At 37.6% G+C, this 20,390-nt stretch overlaps 1 pseudogene; it reads left to right on the top strand.

Moving 5' to 3' along the window:
* The first annotated feature begins 16,571 nt into the window (after window positions 1–16,571).
* Window positions 16,572–17,364, top strand: LOC139685032 (tetraspanin-3-like; annotated as a pseudogene).
* The last annotated feature ends 3,026 nt before the right edge of the window (window positions 17,365–20,390 follow it).

The following is a 20,390-nucleotide window of genomic DNA, read 5'->3' as shown; positions in this document are numbered from 1 at the left end:
TCATGAGTTTTACTTTTTTTTTTTTTTTCATTTCAGGAGTGGAATTGCTTCATCAAAGAATTATTGAAGCATAATGATCCTAATTTTTTATCATTATTTAGGAATGCAGAACAGCAGTGCAATTAGAGTGAAGAATGACACTCTAATCTACTCAGGTTAATAACAAGTGAGCTATCTTCAATCTCTTTGTCTCCATTCTGTTCTTCACATGGTGTTCAATCCTTTACCTATTTCACTTCACTATCCACTTTAGTTACCAAGAAAACTCTAAGTGTCGACTTGGCTTTCAAGCTAGCAACTTTAAGTATGTTCTTGAGGCTGTTCCTTAATAAACTGCAAGTAACTTAGGTGACCAAGTCATATTTCTTAGGCACTCCTCTACACTGTTAATGTGAACTGAATCTTGATTTATGGAATATAACTCTAACCTACTACTATCTTCAATTGTGAGAATGTATTTCTTCATTTAGTGCGAGATTTCATGGTACATGTAATGGGTTTGATCCATGGCTTCCTCAGTAACCAGTGTAACTAAGGAAATGGACATTACAAAGTATTCCACATGTGTTTTCCATGTAACAGAGGAGGAGGGGAGTTAGGAGGGAGTTTGTCTTTCCTTCTTCCAGGAGCTGGGAGTAGAAGCCTGGACGGTCTGTTCTATTTCTGTTGGTTTTTTTCCTGGCCCGGGATGTGGGTGAGATTGTTTCATGCTTGTTCTCCTTTTCCTGAAGTCTTTAATTGTATTTGTCTGTTTCATTTGTTGTGGTTTGGGTTTGTTTCTCCTTATTTCTTGTTAAGCATTCTTCCCTCTTCACTTTTTCCTTTCCCCACCCCCCCCTTGGGGTGGGGCCCCACGGAGTGTGTAAATTGCACATGTGTTTGTGGATGTTAGAAAATATAATTTCTTTTTAAGTCAGCTCAGTTTCTTTCAAGCTCTTTTTCTGTGCAGTTTTTTCCCCTCCTTTGCTGGGAAGGCTTTGGGAGGAGAGGGGGGAGGTGGTCCAGCGTTGGTGAAGCACTAGGCCAAACCTGAGACAGTACAATATATGAGGTTAATATGCACAGTTTATTCAGACACTGAATTTTAGTGTATGTAAGTAGAATTAAAAATTATATATAGTACATCGACTTCTGTCCTATCTGAGAGTCATTATTTTGTTTTGCAAGATGACATCAGTAACAGATGATGTACAAAAAATAACACATTAAATTGAAAATGCAAATTCAGGCAGATATTCCCAGCATAAGGCAAATGAATGTGAGTGGCTCTGTCATTTGTGGTACAAGCTTTATTCATCTTTTGATACTGACATCAGTAAGCAGTGTGGTGAGAACAACTCCTTCAGGTTTGATTCAGAGAGAAAATCTGAGGTGTTTTGATATAAAAGCTTTCACAAAAGCTTTCAATGAAAATATTCAGATTGTTATAAGGATCAAGTATTGTGGTTTGACAGAAGCAAGAGATACTCAAATCAATGTACTTTAAGTATCAGTCACATTAAATGATGGCTAGGCTAAATCTCCTTAAGATCTGTGTTTGTAAAGCTTTTGTTATTTTTGTGAATAAAAGAAGCTGTGTGTCCCTTGATAATTGTAGATAGATGAAATCACAGGACTTCCTACTGTGGTTTGTCTGTCACAGAGGATATAAGCAGACCTAGCAACGCTTATGTAAGTTTCAGGTCAAATTCATTTCGAATTTTATGCTTTCCCCAAGCAATTTAAGTCACAATTTACAATTTAAGAGAAAGTCTCCAAGAGACTTGCAAAGGCACAAAAGCACTTTGATGCAGCATAGCTGTATCTGAGATTCTAACAAATATCACTTAAATATGAAAATGTTGACCTTCCTACATAGCATTGATCCAGTTTGCTGAGATCTAGTGACTACAGCTAAATTTTGGAAGCAGTAGATAAAATTTTGAGGAGATTATTAAAATTGTTTTGGGATTTAAAATAGTGCTGTGCTTTACAGAAATTATGACCATATCTTGCTCAGAAGTACATGAAACAAGTGACAGTAACAATGCATTCTGGAGTGGTTGTACATTCAGTGCACAGTCATTTGCCTCTTGTATTGTGAGATTTTCTGGTATGACACACTGTCAGACAATGGTCTGACAGAAGTAGGGGAAAAGGAGTTAAACTTTGGGGCTTTTGCCAAAATCTTCCAGTAATGACAACTGACTCTCTTGGCTTGCAGGTTCACAAAGCTGTGTACAAGTTCTCTCTTTGCTTGCAGTAGGAACTTGTGGCCTTGTTTATGTTGAAGATCTACTTAGTAGTTTTTTGAGGAGGCAACGAATGAGTAAAAGCTGTTGTAAATAAAGCTGGTCAATATATTGTGCTGTCATTGAAATATTCTTCCAGGTTCACTTGTAAATGCTGCAGCTTTTGTTGGCATTACTCCCAGGTAAATGTATTAATAAATTCTTAATTAATATTTGCATGCGGTATCTCAGGTTATCTGTGAGGACTGAGCAATAGAAAAGAATGTTGTATCTGATCTGACTTAATGGCTAGTACAGACTAGTTACATGGCAGCTACTTCATAGCATTATTCTGCTTTATGTTATGTGAAATTGCCATTAATCTATACACATTCATTGTAAATCTTAGAATAATAGCAGAGCCCAGCTATCCTCTTGTAGTGTATGTCTTCAGACCACAGACAAATTCCGTAAGTTAATTGGTTTTGCTATGTGGCTCCTAACATTTTATTGGTTCTGAATTTAGATAATGTATTAACACTAGTCAGTTAGATTGTCATTAGAGGGGATTTGGTACAGTGCAGAACTAATTATTCTGAATATCTCTGGAGATATCGCCATTCAAGGGCTGAGTACTGAAGGTGGGTGAGTGGTTGTGGGTGAAAACCGGAGGCATGAAGTTGGGAATGATCTTAGATACACTGACTAGGTCTGTCTCAGTTTCTCCCTTAACAGAATAAAATTGGAGACATCTCTTCCCTCTCCACTTGGAAATTTAACTTCACCTACATGATTACATAAAGCTAAGTTTGCCAGATCTACCATTGTAAGCACTGGTGGATTCATTTGGGCCAATACAGGGGGAAATATCCCAGATAGACAGGTGGCCTCAAGGGAATGTAGATCTCAGGCTATTTCTTCAAGAATAGTGTTCTGGTGCCCTAATTGATCATCCTGTCAGTTGTCCAGGAGTCTATTAAGAGACAGTGGAGGCAAAATACAGTTGCTCAAATGGGTTAAGGACAAGATGTCGGATTTAGAAACAGTAACCAAACACAGGCATACAAAAGAGAAGAGTTAAATGACTCCCTGTTTTGGCACTATGATTTCTGTTTTCTTCTCTGAAATGACCCTGCTGGTCTCGATGGTGTACCTCATTTCTTTATCATATATTGTCCTACTGCTTTCTCATTTTGCTTCTCATTATAGACTCTAACCTGAAATGTGATAATACTCCCAGATATACAGGTAGTTAGTTGAGCATGGTCTTTAAAATGCTTCTATTACCCAAAGTGACATGAACTTATGGCTTGCTTAAACCCTAGTGTCCCTTTTCCCAAGAATTCTGGTTTTTAAGTCCTTCATACTATATTTAACTTCAAGAGGTGGTCTTTATGACAGAAGACTAGTCTGTCCCTCCTTATGGAGGAGTCTGGTGGGAAGTGTGCTCAGCTCTCCCAAAGGGAGCTAGGTGGTGTCTGTGGACCTGTGGGCAGGGTGAATGCAGTGGTGGTAATACATAAAGATTTAGTGTCAGAATTTTGCAGTAAAATTTGCCTCTTGCTTGCAGGGTTCCAATGCATTCCTATAGCAGTTATGGCTAATGATAATGTCTGAAAAGTTCCTTCTCATGATGCAGTTAGGAGAGGGAAGTACATTCTAGACAGAACATAACACTTCCATCTGCCTTCAAAAGCCAGGGGTGGCTGCTTAAGGCAATGAAGTGTTTCTAGTGAAAATTAATTGAGGGTCCTAAAAAACTATATAGGTAACATTAAAAAGACTGTGAGAACATGATCTCTGGATCTGAGCATGGGTACGGTATGTAAATAACAAAATATGAAGATAAAGGTAGCTATATTACGTGTATAAGTGACTTTTCTGGGAAAAAAAGGGCCATTAGAGGTTACAATACCAGAAAAACACAAAGCAAAACAAGAAAAAACAGTATATTAAAAAATCTGCATATATTAAAGCAAATGTGTTTCACAAAGTAGGAAACTGACACATAGTCTCGCAAGTGGTGACCAAGTATAATTTGGATTAGAGCCTCTTCTGAGAGTGCCCTGTCCTAATGGTGATATTCAATAACTAGCTCTTCCTTTTATGACAGGTGCAGCCATTTCTCAGATAAATGTCAATGGGGTAAATGTCAAGCTACCTGGGAATGAAAAGGATGTGACTCTAGTTATTTTTATTTAGTTGCAAAGCAATATTTGTTCACTTGTGTCAGAGCTGAACCAAAATCTCAAGTAACTGTGCCATTGGTGATGCTCTCTGCAACTATTACCTGGGTTATCCAAAGCAAACAACTTACGGGTGAGACTAGCACAGCTTTTTTACTCCCATATTCAGGTTTTCTTTAAAGGGGAAACAGAACATTGGTGCAGACACATACCTGATGGCCTGTGATATTCACCTGAGAAGTAAAGCGAACTTAAATTCCATTGAGCATAGTGCCATGCAATTTGAGCAGAAATAACTGGTATGAAAATATACAGTCTAACAGTCATGCAAATGAAGTTTGAAAAGGGAATAATATCAAAGAAGTTAGGAGATCATCCATCTTTCACTGACCTGCCTTAATGTACAACAAAATGACTTAGTTCTTAACAGTATTACTTATGGAAATTTCAGAGCAGTGCAAATGGCACCAAAGGGTCTCTCTTGTAATTTGTCTTTCCTAAAGTTTATACTTGCACTCAAGTTTAGCAGATGATGTTCCCTTAATAGCTGTATACCCAACCTAATTTTCTTCTTTTTAGTTGCCCTACAAGACATTACCAAGAGTGCCACCTTGTGCCACCACTTCCCTGAGATTAGTTGCCTAAAGAGATAGGTACATGTTTAAAAAAAATTACCTTTAACTAAAACCCAGTCAGTCTCTGTTTAAAAGTATTTTGTTTATTATGTGGTAGGTCCTGATGCATTTACTACATATTCAAGAACTTTTTCTGTCATCCAGAAATAATTAAAAAAATCAGAAAATGTGTCTGAAAATCTAGGAAGACTTTGAATTCTGGATTCTCTGGATTACCTCTTGTTACTTGATTGCATATAATTATTTTTCTTGGGTTTACTGATACTATACTGGTTTTAGTGTGTGCTTCATGTTCTACAAGTAACAGAAGGGATAGTAGAACAGACACCACCACCCCCCCCCCAAAAGATGATTCCTAGCCAAACAGCACACAATCTAAGCTAAGGCATTGCACTAAATGAATTTCATTATATATATTTTTAAAAATGTTAAATTTCAAATTAAAGGTTCTTTTAATTTTCTACCAAATTAAAGGTTCTTTTAATTTTCAATGACCCATTTTACAAAGTGAACCTTAGTAAGTGTGACAAATTTTGCAGCTATTCAAGTAAAATCCAGTATAAGCATTCTGCATAGATATGATTTTTCTTTCATTTGAGAAAGAGTTGAAATCAAATTCAAAAGCTAGAACCTATCTCCACCTGTTAATCTATTCACAAAAATATTGTCTATGGCAGGAATATTCATTTCTTACATCCTTGCTGATAAACTAATGGTTTAATATTGTTCAGGCTTTTAGCCTCTTTCATGCTTTTTCCATTTCTGTCACTGTGAGCCATTTAGTAGTTTACTATCTAAACTGGAATTACCTTAATTGTGAAATGAAACAGTTTGAATATACCTGATGTGAGGTAATTTAAATAAATATGTGCAGGCTAGGTCTCATTTTGAGTTCATAAGATTTTGCATTATTCCAGCTCCAGAAATTAAATGGTGTTTCTTTATATTTTCTTTTTAACCAAGCTCAAAACCAATACTTTATATAGCAGGTCTCTGGAAAGCTCTATTTCCACTCTTGTTTGGACTTTTATTTTTTTTTCCCCAGTGACAATGTACTCTACACTCTGTATTTAGGAAAACCTGATTTCATTTTGATTCATGAAGAAAAAAGGTTAAGCAAGACACCTTAAAATTCTCAAGGGAGAGACTTGTTGTGGAAAACCATTCTGGTTCCTTAAACATGTTATTCTGAGTTATATCACGATACATAAAACACTTTTAAAAATACCCCTTATATCAAAGATCATTCTTACATGATCTGTCAGTAAGGCAAGTTCAAAATAAACTTTCTGTGTATCTCTAGAGTTTCCCTGAAGTGTTAAAAAAATTCTTGCCAAAATTGCCCCACAAAACATCCAAACAAAATATTTTGAACTTTTTCACTGAAATCTGGAAATTACAGGCTATGATTTCAAGTCCTAGTTTAAACTAATGAAAATATTTACTTTTTAGGCTAGGAAAGTTCTTAATATGTGTTTTACTAACTGATGGCTTTCAAACTTTATTTTTCATACAGAATTTTTTATGTAGGTCAAAGGATCATCTTGGACCCTTTCTGCCAACCCTGAAATCTCTGGTAGGATTCCAGTTTACTTTTACTTTCCACCTGCATCTTTTTCTGCAATCTGCCTTCCCAGAAGCACTTGTAAGCATGAGAATATGACTGAGAAGAACAATAAGTCTGATTTAATGCACTGGTTTGGGCTGCTTGCTTATCTCAGTGTGGTTGGGTGCTTGTTCATATTTCTCTCTGAGTGCAGGCTTTTTAAGTTATCAAACTCCGTCTGTTCCTGCTGCTTTCATCTCTATGGCACCTGAATGTTTTGTGAATTTAGTTCTACTTTCTACTGCTGCCCGCAGATTTGTCCAGAGGAGTACTGTGAAACAAAAGCATAGATCACAGTATCTGAGAACTTGTTTGTAAGGACAATGCATTTTTATAAAATGTTTTACTACTAGCCACCATTTACTACTAGAAAACATTTCATCATTACTTCTTTATAGAATTATATAGAGACACAGTTGCTTCTTCTCTGGTAGCCAACCTGTGCAATATTGAAGATCTTTTTAATTAAAAAGAGTGCACTGCTGTGTGGTAAATTAAGTGGTTGTTACAAATAAAACCAGTTAATGGGCTGGATTGAGCTGATGCAAACCTAGAAAGCGTAAGTATTTAGCAGTATGTACTTAGCACAGTTAATCTAGTTTATAAATCTAAACACTGTAATTTTCAGCACTGTTTGTTACCTTGTCAGGGCAATGGGCTCTGTCATTATTCCTGTATGATATTTCAGTATTTTAAGGCTTATCAAATGCAATTGTCAAAGTGGCACTTGTTAAAGACAAGTTGAGCAATGCTATATTTTTATGTTAAAATGAATGGGGCTGCACTGGGCAAAATCCATGCAAACAGCCAGAGCAGAGAGCGCCTTGAATATTTGATTTGGAGGTGGTTTGTTTCTATTAGGAATGCAATGAACACAAAGGAATTCAGTTTCCATTTCCCTTGCAATATGTCCTATCTTTCTTCTGGTATTTTGCACAAGAGGAAGGCATTTTCCCTGTTTGTACACAGGGAGAGAGAAGATGCTGAGGCAGAAGACAATGCCAAAACAAATCTAGGAAGGTCAATGGTCTGAGCTGCTGCCCCTTCCCTCCCCCTCATCACAGAAAATCTTTAGTTGCAGAAGCTGCTTCTCAGTCAGCTCCACTCCCTTTGAATCCCACATTTTTCTGGAAACTGGAGGTCTTATTAGATGTCTGCAATATCTTTCTTGTGCATTCCTCTCAATGACAGGTCTGCCAATACAGCTTTATTTCTAAAGTGAACATAGTGCTGGTGAAATATGTCAACAGGGCTTGCGGAGAAAATGAAGCTGCTCTGGTCACCTCCACCATTGGTGTAGCCCTGGGGGCATGGGTAGAGTGTCTGTCTTGCTCCAGAAGTTCTACCTTCCTTTACACATTTGAGCACTACTGTTAAATGGAGTTTTTGACCATTTTTTGTATTTGTGTGTGGTGAGGCTCACCTGGCTTCCAATGATGTAGAGTTGCAGTGTTTACCTGTGTTTGAATGCCCTGGCCCACACATCCAGAATTTCAGACTGGAGCAGACACCAGTGTAAGACCCTCTGCCTCAAATTTCATGCTACTTTTGAAATTCTCCACAACTGAAATTCATGAGGCTTTTGTCTACCTACCTGTTTTGTCTAACTATTCATCATGCCTGATCAGTTATTCAAAATGGCTGTTCAATTTGCCAAAGCAATGTATTTCTACTTCTATTGCTTTTTATGCCTGTAGCACTCTTAATATTTTTCTAATGTTCCACCTGTGAATGAATATTGAGGGAGGAGAAATGTGTACAAGCTCTTGTAAGGTTACCCTCCAGTCAGCATGATATATGAGTCCCCCTCCTTGCCTGAATCACAAGGACACTGCAACACACTCTCTTCAGTGAGTGGGAGGTGGTGGGGAACGACAGTTTAGGTAATACCTAATTGCTTCATTTTGGATGAAAGCTCATGGTAGCCCTAAGTAATCTGGCATTATATTCTCTGCAACAGGAATAACACAATTACCACCAAGATTAGAGTTTGAGAAGTGTTTGTACAATACTCTGGCATATGGGGATGGTCCTGTGCAGGGCCAGGACCTGGACTCGGTGATCCTTGTGGGTTGCTTCCAACTCAGCATATTTTGTGATTCAGTGATTATGGACCTACTTTCTCTTCTGTCCTGAGTAATTGTTCCCACAGTGCCAATCAGGAAAATAGAAAGTATTTTGTTTGATTGCTTCCACAATTTTGGAAGTGGATTAAAGAAGAAAAGTCCAGTTGGTGCTTTTTCTCTATTGAGCATTTTTGCTAGTGTTTGTCGTGTTTCAGCAGCTATGCTCTTCTTCACTGTTATTTCACTGATAAGAACATTGAATGGAATTTGTGTAATCCTAGTCATGTTGTTTTTCCTCCAAATCCTTTTCTCCCTCATCTTGACAGTGAGTCTCTGATTTTCATCCGACTGTCGAAAATGGGAATATTCTTGTGTCTTGGTTAATGTTAGCACGGATTCTCAAGCTGAAGCAAGTACCAACACAGGGCCATTATCTGTACTGAAGAAAAGTTGCTCCAACTGTGCTGTAGGTGGGAAAACAGTCTCTTCTGGACTTTCTCATGCAGAGCATATTCCAGAGCCCGGTTCTGCTGCAAGAAGGCTCTTGGATTGCAATAATCACACCTGTCAAGGTGCTGTGGAAGAAAGTAAAATGGTTCTGGAGTACTGGAACATTTTTGATCATCCTAGCTGGATTTCTACACCATGGGAACCTATGAAAAGGACGCTGATTCTCAGTAGCTGGGCTTGAAAGGTAAGTTTTGATGAGTACATTAAACTCTGAAGTAAAATAAAGTGACTCCCTAGCAAGGCAATGCCAAATTGTCCTGCTTACCATTGGTCTGGAAGTTAGCAGAGGCATCACTCTTGGTACTGTAATGCATACACATTTTCCCCCTTAAATGTGTTGTGATATTCCATGATCAAATACACTTTAATTTGTTTGCTTTTGTTTTGTATTTAGTTACTTGTATGATATTAAATCTAATAGATCATTTTCATGTCAGTGACAGTATCTGCATTTGGGCAGCATACCTCTTGAAGGCAATTGTTTGGTGAAGAGATTGGAGATAGAAACAGAGCACAGAAATAAATTGCAAATATCTTTGGGTTTGATTTTTTTTCATCTAAAGTCTGCATTTCATCTGAATGGAAATGCATAAAAATCCCATTAAAATTGGTTCCACTTCTTTGAAATGTGCTGTAAGACTGAATCTGACAAAGTTGACTTTTTATGTGCACCTATCATGACTTGCAAAAGGCAATGAAAATAAATTCTCTTGTATAGTCACTATAAACCCTGGAATGAGATGAACATTATATTTGATACAGATGCACTTAGTACTATGCCAGTAAAAAGAGATGAGGACTTTATAAAATAATCTTTTTACTCTCACTTGGTTGCTACCTTTTCAGCTGCCTTGTAGGTACTTTTTGCTAATAACCTTTCTCGGGGAAAAGTTGAACTTTTAATCATTTGTCAGACTAAACCCAAATGAATGTTTTCATTGACTTTTTTTCCCCCAATGATCTGAAAAAGGATTTATTTATTCAGGAGAAGAACCTACACCCTGCCAGCTGACTTCTTTGCCATAAGTTCATGGAGAAAAAGCTGCACAAATCTTTCAGATGAGCTCCCATTACATGTCCGAAGAGGTCTGACAAGCTGCTCACACCAATGTAATCCAATGCTCTCATCTTTAAAGAACTTGCTGCATCTGTCTTGTGGACAGAACAAATAATTAAGAAGTAGTCCCATGTTCATCACATCATTACTGCTCGAATGTTTTTTTTTCCCTCCTAAACTAGTGCTCAAGTGAACCTGTAATCAAGAGTTTGTTGCATATAATCATGCTGAATCTCCTCTTCAGCTAGTTTTGAGTAGTTATAAGAACCCATAATGCCATGAACAAATACATCTCTGCTGAAGTGTTCTGAGAAACAAACTGACACTGAGTCTAGATTTACCTTCTAAGACAAACATTGAGATCCAAGTTTCCATATTGTAATAAACTCTAATGACTTAAAAGTTTTAGATCTCCAACACCATTAAAAGGCCTGCATCATCTGATGAACAGAATATCCAAAGGCAATGTTTGCCAAAGCACCTCAGTAATTTAGGATGCTAAGGCTGACTATTTTAAGATTTATCACAAAGTTAATTTGAATGATTTATCCCAGGTGCTGTATATAGATTTTGTAATACTAATATGAAACAAATATATCAAAAATTTTATTCACTATTTGCTGCTTTATGGCTGTACAGCTAGATTCATTCATATTTTGGGCAAAAGAGTCACAAGTAGAAAGCTATACACTGCCAAGACCTGTCTGTATTTTCACAGGTGATACTGTAGAGGAAGCTGACCCAGCAGGTCTCCAGCCGATTTTTGCATGAAAGTGTGCTCTTGAGGAAAAAACATTCTACAAAGATTCCTTTTTCTCAAGAGACTCAACAGAGAAGAAACCTTACTCATGGAAATTTCTGACAAATGTAAGCTTCTTGTCAGGTGTTTAATAATTTCCATATTATGCATTCAGGCACTCCTGACTTCCTCCCTAAAGAGAAATCTGTTAGCTATTTTTGTGACTTAACAATTAAAAGGTTATTTCATATTAAAAATCTATTTTGTATTAAAAGCATTCTTATACATTCAGAAAATGCCCAGAAACCTTGCATATGGTTTCAAACACAAAAGAGAACATTGCATTCACATGAATAATATTGTAGCTAGTGATGGTTGAAAACAATGAAAAAAAAGTCACAAAATACTTTTAAAGTCAAGATGACTTGAATTTCACAGTATTTTGCCCTTTCTTAATTTTTTGAAGGTTTTACAAAGTACTTTTTGTCCAAACCTGTTTTTGTTACTGATGCCGTGAGTGACCCCGCCCCAAAGCAGAACTCCGAGCCACGTTAGTGTAGGGTAAGATAAAAAGTAAAGGTCCTTTAATATCACAGGCCTACAGCCCACAGGAATACATGATGATGTGCATGTGCTCCAGTTCTTGTTTCCATGGCTTTTATAATAAGATCCCTCCAATCATTGCTTTACACATTTCTCAGTCCAGCCCTGGTCCAACCCCTGGAATTGGGTCTGGGGTCATCAAGACCCTTTGTCTTCATCAGCTCCTCTTCCTCAGGCACACAAAGGTCCCTTGGAGTTCATCCAGTTCTGGCTTTTGGGTCACTCTGACCTATGTTTATGTTTCATTCTGTAGGCCTTCTGATATCCTTCAGCTCTGCCTTGGAAAGGAGTCTAAACAAGATTAATTAACTAAAGGAATTTGAGCTCCCGGTTCTGGGACAGGGGTAGTGATAGAAAGGCATTAAACTTAAACAGTTAGAAATATTAACCCTCTAAAAATCTACAACTACTGTGTTCCTAAAATCTACAAAATGTGAAAATCAGAACAAAAACCCCTTTGGCAGCAGTCCCCCCTTTTAGAAACAGACAAAACTCAAATATTTTGTCTAGGTTCTACTACTTAAACTTAGCATTACACTAAAAGATAAACAAAAACTACAGTATTAAATCTTACAGCTAGCTATTATGCAAAACATTAATGATAAACATAACAGTTGGTTTACGTTCAGTAACCATGAAGTAGGTTTGTGAAGACTTTCTAAGAGTTACTTGATTGAAAGTACTACATGAGATACTGCAATGAGATAAAGGCTATCAAAAGAACAGAAATTCCCTTTTCATTTTAATTCCCTTTTTTTTCCTTTTACCATTCTGTGTATTTTAAAATCTTTTCCAAATTTCAGAGTAACAGAAATACAGAAAGTGTTTGGGGTTTTTCCCTTCTTTTTTTTCTTATCTTGATAGTCTGTAGTCATCCCTGTTACAAGATATTTCATAGCAATTCCAGGCTGGGAAACAAAAATAGGAAGGGAAAAATAAAATTTAAGATGAAAAGAATAAAAAGGTTTTTGTCTTTTTTTGTATATTTTGTATGTTAAATTCACCCAACTTTTGATATCTGATTTTCAGCATTTTCAATACCAATGAAAACCTGGAATATTAAAAGCAAAACTAAATAAAAGTCCTGAAACATTTGATGTGCTTCTACAAACACAGACAAGGGCACTTTTGGTCTGGCAAATGGAGCAAGGGTTAAACATCTGGCTTACTTGAGTGCTAACACCCCCATAATGGTAAATCAGTTCTTGAGAGGAATATATTTAGCCCATGAATAGGAGGTGGTAATCATATGTCCTCCATTTGCTTCAACCTTTCCAAAGGAGGTATTAGTCTCATGCAAACTAAGATCTTATTTTGGTTTCTATGGCAACTAGTTGTGAGTGGCTGCAACTGTAGGTTCCAGGCCCATCCAGGTTTGTTCATCTTCCTGCATTTGTGCTGTCTGAGCAATCTTGTAATATTATCTATCTCATAAATCAATGGGTTTTATTCTCAAAGAACCAATATACTTAGAAAATTTCAGATTTTTAAAAATATCTCCCTCATTGATACCCTGTCCTTCTGCTCTGTGGTATCTTGAGTACCTATCATAGCTTGAATAATCTTATTGAGAAGAATCAAAGTTTGGTTTTGGTTTCTTATCCCCCTCCCAATATTACTACTTATTTGTTGCCACTTTACATGCAGCCAAGGCTATTCTTGGAAACTTTAAAAACTGTATGTGAAATCTTTTCAGCTTCGGAAAGACATACTTTCTAGACCAGCAAACAGGGTTGGGACCAGTAAAGGGAGGAGTGATACCAATGATACTCATTTATACTTTTTCTAGATTTGTTTGCCCAACTGGGTCATACACCAGCTTCCACCTAGTGAAGGTATCAGGAAGATGGGTAGTGGTGGGGAAGCTTAATGTAAAAGTGGAGTAGATGAAGCTGACAAAAACTTCTGTGTTCCAGAAGGATTTTAAAGTATTATCCTATGCTATAAGTGTGCTTTAATCTAAAAAGACCTTTAAAAATGTTCATAACTCTTAATACAAACTTCTTTCAGAGTGCTGCAAGGTCCAACTACAGAAGCTTCATGTATGCATAGGTTACAGGGGAAATGCCAGCTGTTTTTCTGAGGCAGCTTTAGAGTGTGTCTGTATCATTTGACAATAACAGTGCCTAAGGGTCTAGCTTTGAGGTCTTGTCTCTTTTTATATGAGATCTGTATGAAACTTACATGATTCTATCATTCTATAATTCTAAGATGGACTTGTGTAACTGTATCCTGATGTCATGGCCATGGTTTCATCTTGTACACACGTCGGAACAGATTAGCTGGCCATGTTGGTTTGAATTGTTGCCCTTTACAGTTCAGATGTGCTCCCTAATCAATCCATATGACAGCCTGTGCCATTCAAGATGAATTCAGTCATTCCCTTATGTTGCATTTGCACAAACACAACATTGACTTACTTGGTGGCTCTTCGGTCCCACTCCTGGACCCATATGGAATGAACCTCTTTGACCTCCCGGCATGTTAGCTGTTCAATGTCAGATACAGCTTTCTAGAGCTGAATGAAAAAAAACCCACAGTTGACATTTTATTAACTTGAAGTATTATACTTTCAGCAACATTCCAGAAAATAGTTTATCTATGATGTATTATCTGTTACACCCATATGTGAATTTCAATACTCATCAATTCATAAGCAGAAACAACTTCAGAGAAAACAGGGATAGGGTTTATCATGCTGTGCTGTTCAAGAAAACAGATGAGCATTCCCAGTCTGTCATACCTATAATCTCTTTCTCACATTACAGTCTCTTGGTGGATAGCTCAACTCATTGCTTTTCTCAAGTTTTTGTCCACACACACAGGTAAAACTACTTAACACAGTGCTATTGAGGGTGCCAGTTAGGTTTTTTGGGTACTTCAGGGATCAATTCCATTTTTCTTGTCCTCTGTCTTGAGTGGAAGCTTTCTTTTTCTGAGTGTCTATGCACTGTGTGGCACAATATAGGTGAGGGGTTTTAAATAACTGCTGATATTAATCTCCTCTGCCGCAGTTTCCTTTTCCATGGTGCTGAGTGTGCTCTATTCTCCCAGTGGGAAGTGGACACTGAGAGTTGAGCTGGGGACTGGCTCCCAGTCAGTGTTTAGTGTTGGTGAACTGGTGAGCACCTGGACCCCTGGTCCACTTGTTCTGCTATGAACAGAGATGTAGAATAAGCTAAAAGTAAATCATGACATAAGTAATTTTTTAGTATTTCATTTAGCTTTATGAACATGGGGGAAGGCAGAAAGGAAAGGAGGCAGGTTCATGTGCCTTTTTTTTTCCAGATCTTGCAAGATGAAAAAAGGTAGTTGCTATGCCTCACAATATTGTCTGGTATGTTTCCAATACATTTCCTCACCCTTTTGTGATGATTTTTTTCTGCATTGTGGAGACATAAATTGGAGGAGCTTGCCTGTACGTACAGATGTGAGGGGAAATTTGGTGCCTCTCCTCCTCCCCTTCTCCCTTTCTCTGATGAAGAAGACAGAAATCAGAGAAAAAAGCATTTAACAGAAGAAGCAAATGGCAGCAAAACCAACACAGCAGCAAGGCTGGGAGTAGCAGCAGGCTGAGCAGGAGAGAGAGCAGACACAGTATTCAGAGAACAGTTGCAGGAAGACATACATCCTAGAGCAGCTTTCAAAGAAGCATTTGCTTAAGATTTAACAAGTTAATCACTGCATTCTGATTATTGTTAATGAAAAGATTAAAAATAATAAAAACAATTTTTCTCATTCCAAAGTAATTAGCCTTAATAACTTGTTTGTACAGTACTTAGAAAGAGATTTTGATGGGATCCGCCCAACATCTGTATATGCATAGTGTGTATAATAGCAACAGGATCTTGTAAAATGTCTGACAGATGTTGGATTATCAGCCTTGCTGAGATTTCTATAGGGTTTCAGGGCTGTGAGCATCAATTTATTCTGATTTTCTGCCAGGTTTGCAGGTGCTCATGTTTCTGAAAATAAGGATCATCTCTGCATTCTCCCTTAGGTATGTCTGTTGTATTAGTCCTGCTCTTTATCTCAAGAAGCAGAAGAGATGTTAAAGGACTTCATAAGGATGATTAGGGAATTAGTTTTGGACTTGGGATCTTCCTTCCTGACCCCTGTGGCAAGATCTATGCAGGTTTCCCATTCTTCTTGGTTCATGTATATTACAAATTTGAGTATTAATGCTTTTCTGATAATGCTGATAAGGATTGTTGTGTAGTGATTTAACTGGTATGCAATTCAGTTTCTTTACATACAACGAAAAGTGTGTAAAGAGCATTTGTTGCTTGTATTCAGTCATTACAGCAGTCAGTCAAATCACTGGTAATGCAAACTGAGTGATACAAATGTGAATGAATGAATGAATGAATGAATGAATGAATGAATGAATGAATGAATGAATGAATGAATAATAAAGATATTGGGAGGATAATGAGCCTAGGTGCATGTCTCCTGTGGAAATTTCTGACTGAATAACTCTGGTTAAACTATTCATTTGTTGATGGCTCTGACTTGTGAGTTTGTTGCCATCTTGTCTAATGCTGTAGAACTGAGTGGTCTAAGTGATCTGAACTAGCACTACTGGCTCCTACCCTGACTACTTATCTACATTTAGCTCTTCCACTCATGAAACGGGTACAGTCTTTTTCCAGCTGTCCTCCCTCCTTAAAATGCAAAAACCTCCAATGACAAGTATTAGGGACCTCTCCACAGAAAGCTGGGCACATGCTCTCCTGGTTTCTGCAGGCTACACTGAATGAGCTGCAGCAGCAGCATGTGATTAAGCTGGTGCAAGGCATAGTCTTTGTGTAGGAGGAGTCTCATCAGTGTTGCTCCCTTGAAAGGTGTTTTTGGGTGGAAATGTTATCTGCTGCAGCTGAATAAGTGAGGTAAAAGGCTCTTAAAGGGTGGTGGTGACAGTTAGGACTTGTAGGAATAAGCAGTATTAGGGCTGTGGTGATGCTGCTGCCACTATCTCTGTGGTGCTATGAGGATGCCTGGCTCAGATCCCCTGCTCAGCCTCTGCTGAGGTTTCTACGTTTTGTCTTCTTAGGCACTGTTGCAGCTCAGGTCGTAGGTGATTTTGGGTTTTGGTGATTCTGATGTTCAAGAACTACAGCTATTTATTTCAGGAGTCTTACTTATATCTCCCTGATTGGCTGGCTATTGCAGCTGCACTTATCTTGATGCCAGCTGGAGTTTTGGCTGATTCTATTTCTATTCAGAGCTCCTGCTGTCAGCAAGGGACTCTCATGTATTTGCTGCTGCTCCTTCTTTGCCTAGAAGTATCTTCAGCAGTTCTGGTCTATGTTTACTCTATTGTGATGACTTCTCAGCTGGAAAGTGCTATGGGATACCTCATCTATCAGTATAATGGGTCATGCTCCCAGTATCTTGGAAGCAGGGCTGTGGATGTGATGCAGTGAAAGATGCAGTGTTGTGGGGTCCACAACTACACAACTGGCTAAAGGCAACAACTACTTCTTGGCATCTTCCACTTTGTGTACCTGTAAGCTGCTGTAAGGAGAAATATTCTCACTGCAGGGGACACTTACGCCACCTGGAGCAGCTTTTTCAGGATGGCTGTCTAAAGAAGCTGGAAGATCAGTTGGGTTTTGTCATGCTGTATGTGTTTTGGTGTTGTACTGTGCTGAGCATCTTGGAGATGTTGGCTGGTGTCAGCAATGGCATCTTCATGGGACATCAGCCATTCCATGACTTCATGGTTCTGGACTCGTATACCTTCTCATAAAACTGTAGGCACTGGCTGCTTTGCTCAACTTGCTGTGTATTTTCTTGGTTTTGTACTGCTTTGCAGTTGCTCTGAAAGACAAATTAAAAAAAAGAGAAGTTTGCAAGCAAATCAAATTAATTGATCACTGCTGGATTTTTTTTTCTTTAATGACATATATTAGATCAGTTGTCCCACAGTTCTTTTTCAAGAAGTGTCCTGTATTTGCAAAACTTCATTGCTGGAGATGGGTCTTTATCAGGTGCACACATGAAACTACTGTATGTAAGTGTGAGGAAAGCAGTAAGAAAAAGCATACCTTGCTCAGGGCAATTTCTTGCAAGGTCATGACCTGAACTTTTGGATGGAATGTTTTCTGTAGTAGAATCTTGGATTTCTCTACCTTCAAACTTGTATGTAATGCTTTGGTTTTTCTGTAAGAATCCTTTTGGATAAAATTTAATACAATTTTTTTCTTTTCCTCCTTCAAATACTTGTTTTTTAAAAACCAACTTACTCTTCAATGGAAATATATGTCAGTTTTTGAAGTGTCATGGGGGTACAATCTAAATAGGTTTGACACCAACAAAGCAACTTAATAAGATGACATGCAGCAGGAGGTATAGCAGTCTTGGGAGTTGCAGAGGAACAATTCCCAAATTAAAGAAGAAGCAAGTTTCTCTCCATTTATTAATATTTATTAATTTATTAATTTATTTCATGTCAGAGCAAGGAATGAGTCAATTATTGTTGCTGGAAAAGTCACAGTGGGTCACATATGTACTTGAAAGACAAGAACAATACACTGTTTTTTATTAAGTCTTCCCTACTTACTACATCCTCTTCTTATCCATTTTCTGTCAGTCTCACTCCAGTCTGCATATGCTGGAAGGGACTAAGTTAGCATATACCTGCTCGCATGCTTGTTTATGTAAGTGCCAGTGGTATTCAGAGAAGTGCTGGTAAAGGCTCTGCTCTACCTGTGTCGGCCAGTAAAGTTGAACTTGTACATACGTGTCTGTTTGGGAACCACACCAAGCCTCACTATTGACCTGAGAATGGGAACTCCCACAGCTTTGTCCTTTAATAAGTGTATGTAGGGAATCTCTGGGGCCTACACGCACAGCATGTTAGGTTTTACCAGACTGAAAACAAGGAAAGTGCTTGGGTCATAGGCACTGCTGGACTGGGCAACTCTAACACTTGAAGTAATACAGTCAGCAAAGTCATTATTGGTCTAAGTTTTCTACAAATTTTCAGGTACCTTATGGTAAATTTCAAATCCTAAGTTACCACATACTGTTTTTTCTTGAGGAAAAATAAAAAAATCAGAGGATGTATGTCAGTTCTTTTGTGCTAATTATTAACTATGTGAAAATCAAACATGAAACATACTGTAGGGCTGCTTCATTAAAAAAACCCAAACAACAACCTACCACCAACAAAAAACCAATAGGAACATAAACATCCCAAAGAATTGCCAAAAAGCTCCCCCACTCACCCAAACAATTAATATGTTGATATAGATAGAGGGAAAAAAAGGGGCATGTTCCAAAATAAATAAGGGAAAATAGTTCTGTCTTTGAGTAATATAATGGAAACATTTCTTTCGTATTGCTTGACATGGCATCCATGCAGCAAAGAATGAAGTCTATCTAGTTAACAACCACAATAGGTGGTTTGTGGTACCCTGGCACATAACTGTTTTTTAATGCAAATTTATTGCTAGGATATTAGAAAGATGCAGTAAAAAAGAAGTAACAGCAGCTGGCTCAGGAAGAAAGGGTTTGTTGAAGCAGGAAAGGTGTAAGAGTGGAGTGAATATAGTACCTTTTTGCTATCTGCCTTTATTGAGGGGAATATTTTTCTTCTCAGATCTTATACCTTCCAACTTCTTTCACAGTTTCTGAGCCAGAGGCTCCTAAAGTAGAATGCACATATTTTTATCACTAACTGAAAAGTAATAATTTTAAGGTGATTAAAGAGGGTTACTTATGTGGATGTCCTCATCTACTCTTCAGTCTGCTAAAAGCCATGCTCCCTTTACTGTTAATGAACTATGAAAATGATAAGAAAAATATGTAGTTATTTTTTCTCCCTGCCTATTAGATGTATGTCTAGAAGAGCAAAGCTTAAACCTGGTAAGAAGGATGAGGATGCATGAAACAGACCTATCACAACTACAAATGGTTGTTAGCAGAGATTTACAAGACAAAATAATAGGTTTATTACCCCCTTAGCATTTGGCACTTGGATTCTGAATAGTTACTTTTGGACAGGAATAACTTCTTTTGAAATAAAAATGGTACTGTTTCTAAGCAACTGCACTATTTCTCTGTTATAACAGACATAAATCATTGGGTACTATTGCAATCCATGCATTGCATGCTTCATTCTGAAAGGATCACCAGATGTTTTTCATAATCTGAAAAATGAGCAGTTGTATAGGAAGGCAGCAGATGACTTACAGTCAACATTTGTGAAAACTGTGTTTCTTTGGATTTGTAGGAGAGAAACTGATGTCCAGTGCAAAGCTGGAAATATATTCTGTGATTATGCGTTTGCAGAGTTTACATATATATATGTACACACACACGTGCGTATATATATGTATGTAACCCATATGTTTCATGAATGAAATGGTGATTACACTTTGTGTGCCTTAGAAAACAAGTCAGAAAGGCAAAATTATTGCAGACAGGTAAAAATCATTATTGTAGCCTTTCCACAACTGTCTTCTGGTCTTTCCTTCTCTCTCTTTTTTACCTAGAAGTCTGTCTTTTTGTTTTTCTTTTTCCCTTAGTATGAATGATGTCTTAACTCTGAGTAGAATATAATTCAGATTCTGAATTATTAGTTGTTCTTCAGCAAATCTATTGTTTTTTCAGTTGAAAATTAAAATCTGTATCCCAAATATGAAGTAGAAATATTTTGGCTTTACTAGAAAGTTCTTAAAGACCCAATCCCTACCTTCTTCAGATAGATATTGTCAAATCACTTAGTCTCTGATTGAAATTATGGCTTTCACAGTCTGGTAAGTTTTTTTG

Source organism: Pithys albifrons, chromosome Z, assembly GCF_047495875.1.
Source record: "Pithys albifrons albifrons isolate INPA30051 chromosome Z, PitAlb_v1, whole genome shotgun sequence".
Taxonomy (NCBI): domain Eukaryota; kingdom Metazoa; phylum Chordata; class Aves; order Passeriformes; family Thamnophilidae; genus Pithys; species Pithys albifrons.
This window is presented reverse-complemented; position numbering and strand designations above follow the sequence as displayed.